At 38.8% G+C, this 7,315-nt stretch overlaps 1 pseudogene; it reads right to left on the bottom strand.

The window, feature by feature from the left end:
• Window positions 1-484: 484 nt before the first annotated feature.
• On the bottom strand, window positions 485-1,442 carry LOC116700891 (WD repeat-containing protein on Y chromosome-like; annotated as a pseudogene).
• Window positions 1,443-7,315: the final 5,873 nt, after the last annotated feature.

Below are 7,315 nucleotides of genomic sequence, written 5' to 3'. Positions count from 1 at the left end.
ACTTGGTTTCCTTCTTCAATGGCGGGGAGTACTTCATTATTAATCTTATTGCGTTCACAATGCTTTGCTGTTCATTTACCCCTTAATTCCCTGTCAGACCTACAATGAGGCTGCTGATGTAATTGCGCCAGTGATGGGCAACAGGAGAAGGCAGGTCGGACCACAAATGACAGCGAAACCAACGCCCTAATCATTGTGATGGTTAGTATCCTCAAAGGCTTCATTTGTTTGCCTGTTTTATGTGAACGAAACCCCCAAAACAGAGTGACCGAGTAGGTGGTGTGACCAAACCCATGGTATCTTTCATCAAAACAACTATCATTTCTTAGCACGGGGTGTAGCTTATAGCTCTCCCCTACAATTGCCTTAGAGCGAAGTAAGGAAGAGATTGGTCATAGGTGGCCGCTCTTTTGCTCAGGTTTTTCTTTACAGGACATGGTGGTAATGACTGCTCCTTCATCCTTCACTGCCCTGAACTTTCCAATCAGTCCTTCCTTGCTAATAACGACCAGGCATATATGATGCAGATCGTGCATGACGTCAGCAGTGTGGCTGTGTCAACTTTAACCTCTCTGGTCTTCAGACATATTATAAGTGGTGTGTTAATCACATCAGTGTTGTTTCCATTCAGGGATTTACTATGTAGAGGTCTTTTCCCAGTGCCTCTGACATGCTTTGGACTCTTGTAACCAAGCAGACTCCCTGTCTGGCCCTGAGTGGTTTTGTCTGCCATGTTTGTTCGAGGGCTGTTGCTGCCATTGATCCAGTAGAGAACTTCGCCACTGTCGGCCTCCCAGATGACAATATTTCCATTGCTGGAGGCAGTAACCAGTGTGTTTTCATGGACATCCATTGAACAAATGTCATCTAAATAATCATGCTTCAAAAATCTGTTGTCATATCCGTGTATGTCCAGGTCATAAATGATCTTGGAGTCTTTCCCGACACAAAACACCCTGTTGTTTACACAGACGATACTGTCCCTCCCTTTGTACGGTAAAAGAAGAATGGCAAGCTCTGTTCCGTTGTTGAGTTCCAATTTTAACTTTTCCATCCTGGGAAATTGTGATCAGTCTGCGCTTTAGTCATCAAATGAAATAGCAACATGCCCACATACTGATCTGGAGTCACCTTGAACTGCATGACGCGTCCTGTTAAGATATCCCACACTGTCACCACGCCATTTTGGCAAACAGAGACAACCTGTTTGAAAATGTTGTGATAGAGAGCACAGCACAGGGGCTTGTCATGCGATGTTAATGCATTTTTAAACACATCAGTTCCTCTTCCAAGATATTTGCCAATATCTGTGTTAGCTAGGACTAACTCATTGTTGTGTGTGTTGTAACACACACTGGAGATAGGACTCTGCATCATTTCTTTAATCTTGAAACTTTGCAAACAGATCATTGCATCCTCGGACCAAACACGTATATGTGTGGTCCTGCATATACAACACAAAACCTTTCCTTGGGATTAACATATAATGGGTGATGCATGGTTTGAGTGACTCAGGAGGGCGTCCGGTCCCACCGGTCAGCAGATAACCACGAGGAAGTGGAGTATTCTACACAGGTGAAAAATTCCACATCTCCTCTGCTTTGAGATTTTGTAGACGTTTGGTTGTGGATTGTCTTTGGTAGAGAAGCAAGGACCATTGTCTTGGATGAACTACCGCAGATAGCAAACGAGCTAAGTGATGGAAAATATTGGATCTGACTGCAAAAATCATTAAGAGTGTTGACCTCAACACATAGAAAGTTTTTAGAGGGGTTTTTTAACAGGGCTGAAACATAAACAGTTGGATAATCCCGCAGAGAGATTTTTCATATATGCACCCTTGAAGAAAGAGAGCGGTTTCATTCGTGATGTTGTTGAGACAAAACAAAACGTACAGAAAAACTTTAACCATCCAATGGAAAAATATAATGCTTAGTGTCATGGGACCAGTAGTTATTGGTATCACATGTTGTCCTTCTACATTATACAGAGTGGCGGTTTGAAAACAACTTGGGAATATCATTGCAGCAATAGAATATAGTTCCCTGTACAGAAGTGGAGATAGCCAGTTGTTTGTAGTATCACGGATGTAGCCACATGTCAGTAAACGTGCATTTTTTGTTGTGTTGAACAAGGAAGTGTGTTTTCCTTTTTATATTAATTGACTGGATGTAATTGGGGTGCAAAGCTGTTCAGGTCCAGAAGTTGAGGAGTACCATTTGAGGCTAGATGGAGAGGTATTGACCTTTTGGTAAGTGCGTGTGTTGTCCTAATAAACCTCTGGACCATGACAGGTTCCCTGTATTCTCGAAGGGCGGTGAATCGACGAACAATCGCTTTTAGGTGACACCGATATCATTTTGATAGGTGGGAAAGATTTGATTTTATAAAGCCATATTTGTGATGCCTTGTTTTTGTTCACCAGGTAGTCTGTTATACTCCCCAAGGTCCACACCTTCCCATCTCCATATGGTGTCCAATCTTTCATTGTTGTGAGGGCCAAAATGCAAGATCTTCAGGAACAATCCATAAGACCTGGAGCAATAACGCTTCAGTCCCGCACAGAATGTTTAATGTCGACACCAATCCCCTTTCCAGTTCAGGCCTATCCGTCAATGAAATCTTAGCGATAGTAACGAACTTGACCAATTTTTTTACGAGGCAGTAGTGACATTTGTCACACGTCTTTTTGAAACGGTTCCATCATTCTAGAACTTCCATTTTAGCGTGTCTCAGTTTAGGGTTCCTGCTGTACCGTAATTACCGTCATAGCTGCTTTAATAGCATTCAAGTAATTTACAATGCTTCACCACTATTAAAGAGATGTCAATCCTGGATTTAGTTTAAATTTCTATTTGAATGAAAACAATTCTGCATTTTGCTAGGAGAGGTTCAGCAGTGTGGAAGCAATCTGAATAGAATTTGTGTCTATGGTTTCTGCGTAGGCTGTGCTACTTTCTTTGCTGACATAGTTTACTACAACATTGTGTGTAAACGTTCCCGTGTCTGGTGTACGCAAATAGTGGCAATGCTGATAGCGAAGATATCGAACCTATAGGAAAAGATAGTGACCTCCAGGTTAGGAAAAGATCAATCGCACTCTTCCAAAAAAACATGAAAGCCAATGAGGATGTGATATGTTGTTTTATTTATGAAGTGATGATCTGTCGTACTTTGTTTAAAAAACTTATTCCAACAACAATTCATAAACAACACAGTACCGAAACCTCGTGTGGTAATGTGGACAAGCAGTACATAGCTCTGTATCTAAACCGCATAATTACTACAGCAATAACTGCATTCAACATTCAACAACTTAGATCACAGACAATATACATTTTTCCCATTTGGCCTTACAAGAACCAAGCCATTGTTTAAGGTGTTGTACTTTGCACCATGTCACAATATTACTCACTGTAGAACGCTCTTATTCTCTCCAGTTGCAGTACATGTATAAAGGAACCACACGTCCGTGCGGGATAGTTTCAAGGGCGCTACCTCGTGTAGTAGGTGTCCTTACACAGTTAAAGAACTGAGGGTAAATAATGGTAATTTTCCAATGAAATAATAAAATTATAAAAAAGTTTAAATTACCATACATTTTTCTGTCTTCTCTTTCAAATCTAACTGTAGAGGATACAAAGAAAAGCCAACACGTGCATATTAGAGATTTTTATTAAACACAGTCTTGATTATTTATGTTCCCCGCATAAGTCTAAAGTCAAACACACGAACCGTTTCCGGCAGCACTCAGCTGAATGAACATGAAAGTGGCAATAACGCTAAAAACAGAAAACAGAAAAAAACAAACACAACTCAATGACTTTTCTCAGATACTTAATGATTGTAATTGGACTTCACAATTTTTGTCTTTAACACAGATATTGTGATAATAATGGACCAAAATTATGTCAAATTGCATATTCTTTTTATTAAAAAAACATCAAAATATTTTTGAGGAAAGACTCCTAAACCTTTCTGCCAAATAGGTGCACCTAAGCCTTCCACAAACCAAGGGAAAACACTAGTTTACGCAATCGGTTCCAAATAACAGTTTCATTGACTACTAATAATCGGTATCGGCGCAAAAATAAATCCCTAATCGATCCATGTTGATCCCTAATAAATGCCACAAATCACATCCAGTGTCCGGCTATCCTTAGACTGCTAACTTGCCAACTACTACAGCCTTTACTACTACTACTACTCCTGTCATGGAGCCATCTTTAATGTAGGCCGTTTTGTCCTCTCTTCGCAGGGCATGTGAAGCAAAACATTCACGGCATCTTATTGGTGGAAAGACATTAAAACATTTACTCAAGTCTTTACTTTCTCTCTCTAAAAGGTTACGTTAACCCTCTGAGGACCGGCAATTCCACACAATATTTGACAAAACTTCTATTTAAAAAGCAATATTACAAAATTTAATTTGACATTTATTTACTATTTAAATCATATATAACCTAAAGACTTTGGTAAACTCATTTCAAGCACCAAAACAATTAGTACAACGCGTCACAAGTTGAGGTTTGTTTACAAAAGAGATTTGAGGAATCTCAAAAAGCCAACATCAACTTTAGCGCCAAATTATCTTGTTACATATTGCTACAGAAAAAAAATGTCGGCGTCACTGTATGGAAACAACGTTTTGTTGTGAAACACACGGGAGCAGTTACATGTCAAATACCCTAAAAAGCAAAAACAAAAGACATGTGAAAATGCCCTAAAATCCTTATCGCAGATTGTAATGATTTTTGTACCACGAATATTAACCTTTATTGGTACCGCAATTTGACGTGCTAGCAAGCTAACCTTAGCTAACAGTGGCAGCATATTGGCAAATAAGTTATAAGCTAACGTTACATGTGTTGTAGTATATTGTTGTTTGTGTTAAACTATTGTCCCATTGTAGAAGATTTTAGTGTTAAATGTGTGATCTTAACAATTTGTATATATTCCGATGTGAGCGTTAGCTCAGCAAAATAGCGATCAGATCAGTCTGCCGGTGACGTTAACAGTAGCGTAATGTTAAAACGTGTCAGCTATTACTGCCTCCACCTGATATATATACTGTAAACCCGTCTCTTCGGGGGACAAACGAGGAATAGAGGTCCGTTATTAGGGGCGAAAAATGGCCCGACAACAGAAGCCCGGGAGAGTCTGAAGTCCCCCTCATGTAAGGGGGCGGACACCGTCACCTCCCTGACAGGATCCCTATCTTCCCCAGCACAGAGCCACATACTGCTGGGGTGAGAGCCGTACACGAGAACTACCAAATGCACATAATTGTTTTGTATTAACATAAAGTATTTTTAGTTTACTGTTGTTTTTATCTAAATTTTGTATTATAACGCGGTGCCTACAACTGTAGACATAGCTTATAGTATTAGGTTTTTTATGTTGGTATATTATCTTTAATTATATGATGTTAAATGGTTTAATATTTGTTTATTTACAATGTGACAACTACTGCTATTTTTCGTAAACTATTGGATTGTTTCACTGTATGAGAGAACCGAATTTAGGAACAAAAAAGACCACGAACAAAAAGTGTAATGATTTTTGTCTATAGGTAAGGTGTTAACGTGGGGACTTCTAATGCTACACTAATACTTCAACCCAGGTTTCTCCTTTATTGGGCCCAAGGTTATGATACCCGTAAGTTTGTGTGTATAAACCGTACAAGTAACAGTTACTGATGAAGTGAATATTAAAACGTACTTATTTAATAGAGCCCCCCCAGAAACCATACAAGTGCAAACTCACAAAAAAATTAGCAGATGTGTATGACTTCAAATGTTGGTATCTGTCTCTTTTGTCATCAAGCAAGCCATGACAATCCAGAACAACAAAACGTCAGACAGCGTTTGTTAGCCTGGTGCTTAGAGAAAAAAAAAAGATGGTCTGTTCGCGTGATTAGTAAATTTTCCGAGCCCCTAAAGGTTGCACACCCTAGTTGTTGTAGCAAGTCATGCAAAATTAAAGATGATATCTCCTTATGTCATCCTATTTAACCTATCCGCTAGATATAATTGAGCACTAGCAGAGACAAAAGTTGAGTTTCTCATTATCTTCTACTCATAATGTTATCTTCGATCATGAGGTAAACAGTGCATAGTCCACATTGAGCCATCTAGTGCATAAATGTTCTCACCCTAAAATTATCTAATTCTCTCACAGCTGTCTCTTTTCCTGATCTCAACTAAGAGAAAAATGAGACATACTTTTTCAAATATGTCTCAATTTGATCTGTTATATCTCAGTGAGAAATATTCATGGTTCTGTCTCTCACTGCTCACTATTTGACTTCTCAGATTCTCTTACAGCTGTCTATTTTCTAGTGTTTCAGCAAAAAGAAAAATTAGAGTAGCGCAAGTTCTCAAATTAGTCTCAATATGAGACATTATTTAATATTATACCTCAATCATATCTCAGTTTATCTCATCGCAAAATTTGTGAAAAGAATTCAATTCCGGCAAATAATTTGAGATATATGGTTACTTACAAAATGTGTTGATTTCTGACACAAGCCATACAATTCATTAATTACAATTTTGAGTTCCAAAACTTAACCCATTAAAACATAAGCCATGACATGCTCAAAAGACACCTTTGTAAACTTTCTAAATGTTGACATTGTGCTGTTTTGACAGAATTCACATAAAAGCTCTATCGTATAGGGCATTAAAATATTGTGGAACACATAATAGAGCACATGCTGTTTTAACTCAATTCATTCAAGCACCCTGATAATACAATAGAAGCAATTCATCTTGCCACCATACACCCTGACCATGACCCTTTGTTGCATCCAGTAAACTTAAACTTTTTAAGTATGTTTGGGAAATTAGCCGCAAAAACAATGCCAGGCATAGATGTCAAGTCAAAGAAAACAACTTTACCCAGTCTATGATCCAAGGAAACTATTGTATTAACAGAAGTTTCCAATAGGGGAACAACATGACTGCATGTACCATTTGTTACACTATCATGCAGCAGTGTATGAAAGACACTCAGTGTGCGAAAACTGTGGTGGGTATTTGACGGCAGAAACAAGGGCCATGTGGGTGGAGTTTGTTGATGAAGTAGCTGTGCGGTGAGGGTTAGTGAATTGTGTAGGTGAGAGTCTATTACTACAATCTGTCCATATCTTCTTTGTCCATTTCACTAGAAAAAAAGTGAGAGTCAACTGATCACGAATTGATTCGTTTTTCTTTCCTTGGTATGTTGACGGCGGGGTTTCAGGCAGGTGGTGGGTCTTTTTCTGTGATAGATGTGAGGAAATTTCTTCTTGTTATACACTGAGAAATGATGA

The sequence above is a fragment of the Etheostoma spectabile genome, chromosome 13 (genome assembly GCF_008692095.1).
Source record: "Etheostoma spectabile isolate EspeVRDwgs_2016 chromosome 13, UIUC_Espe_1.0, whole genome shotgun sequence".
Classification (NCBI taxonomy): domain Eukaryota; kingdom Metazoa; phylum Chordata; class Actinopteri; order Perciformes; family Percidae; genus Etheostoma; species Etheostoma spectabile.
Note: the sequence above shows the minus strand (reverse complement) of the source record. Positions and strands in the feature narration are given on the sequence as shown.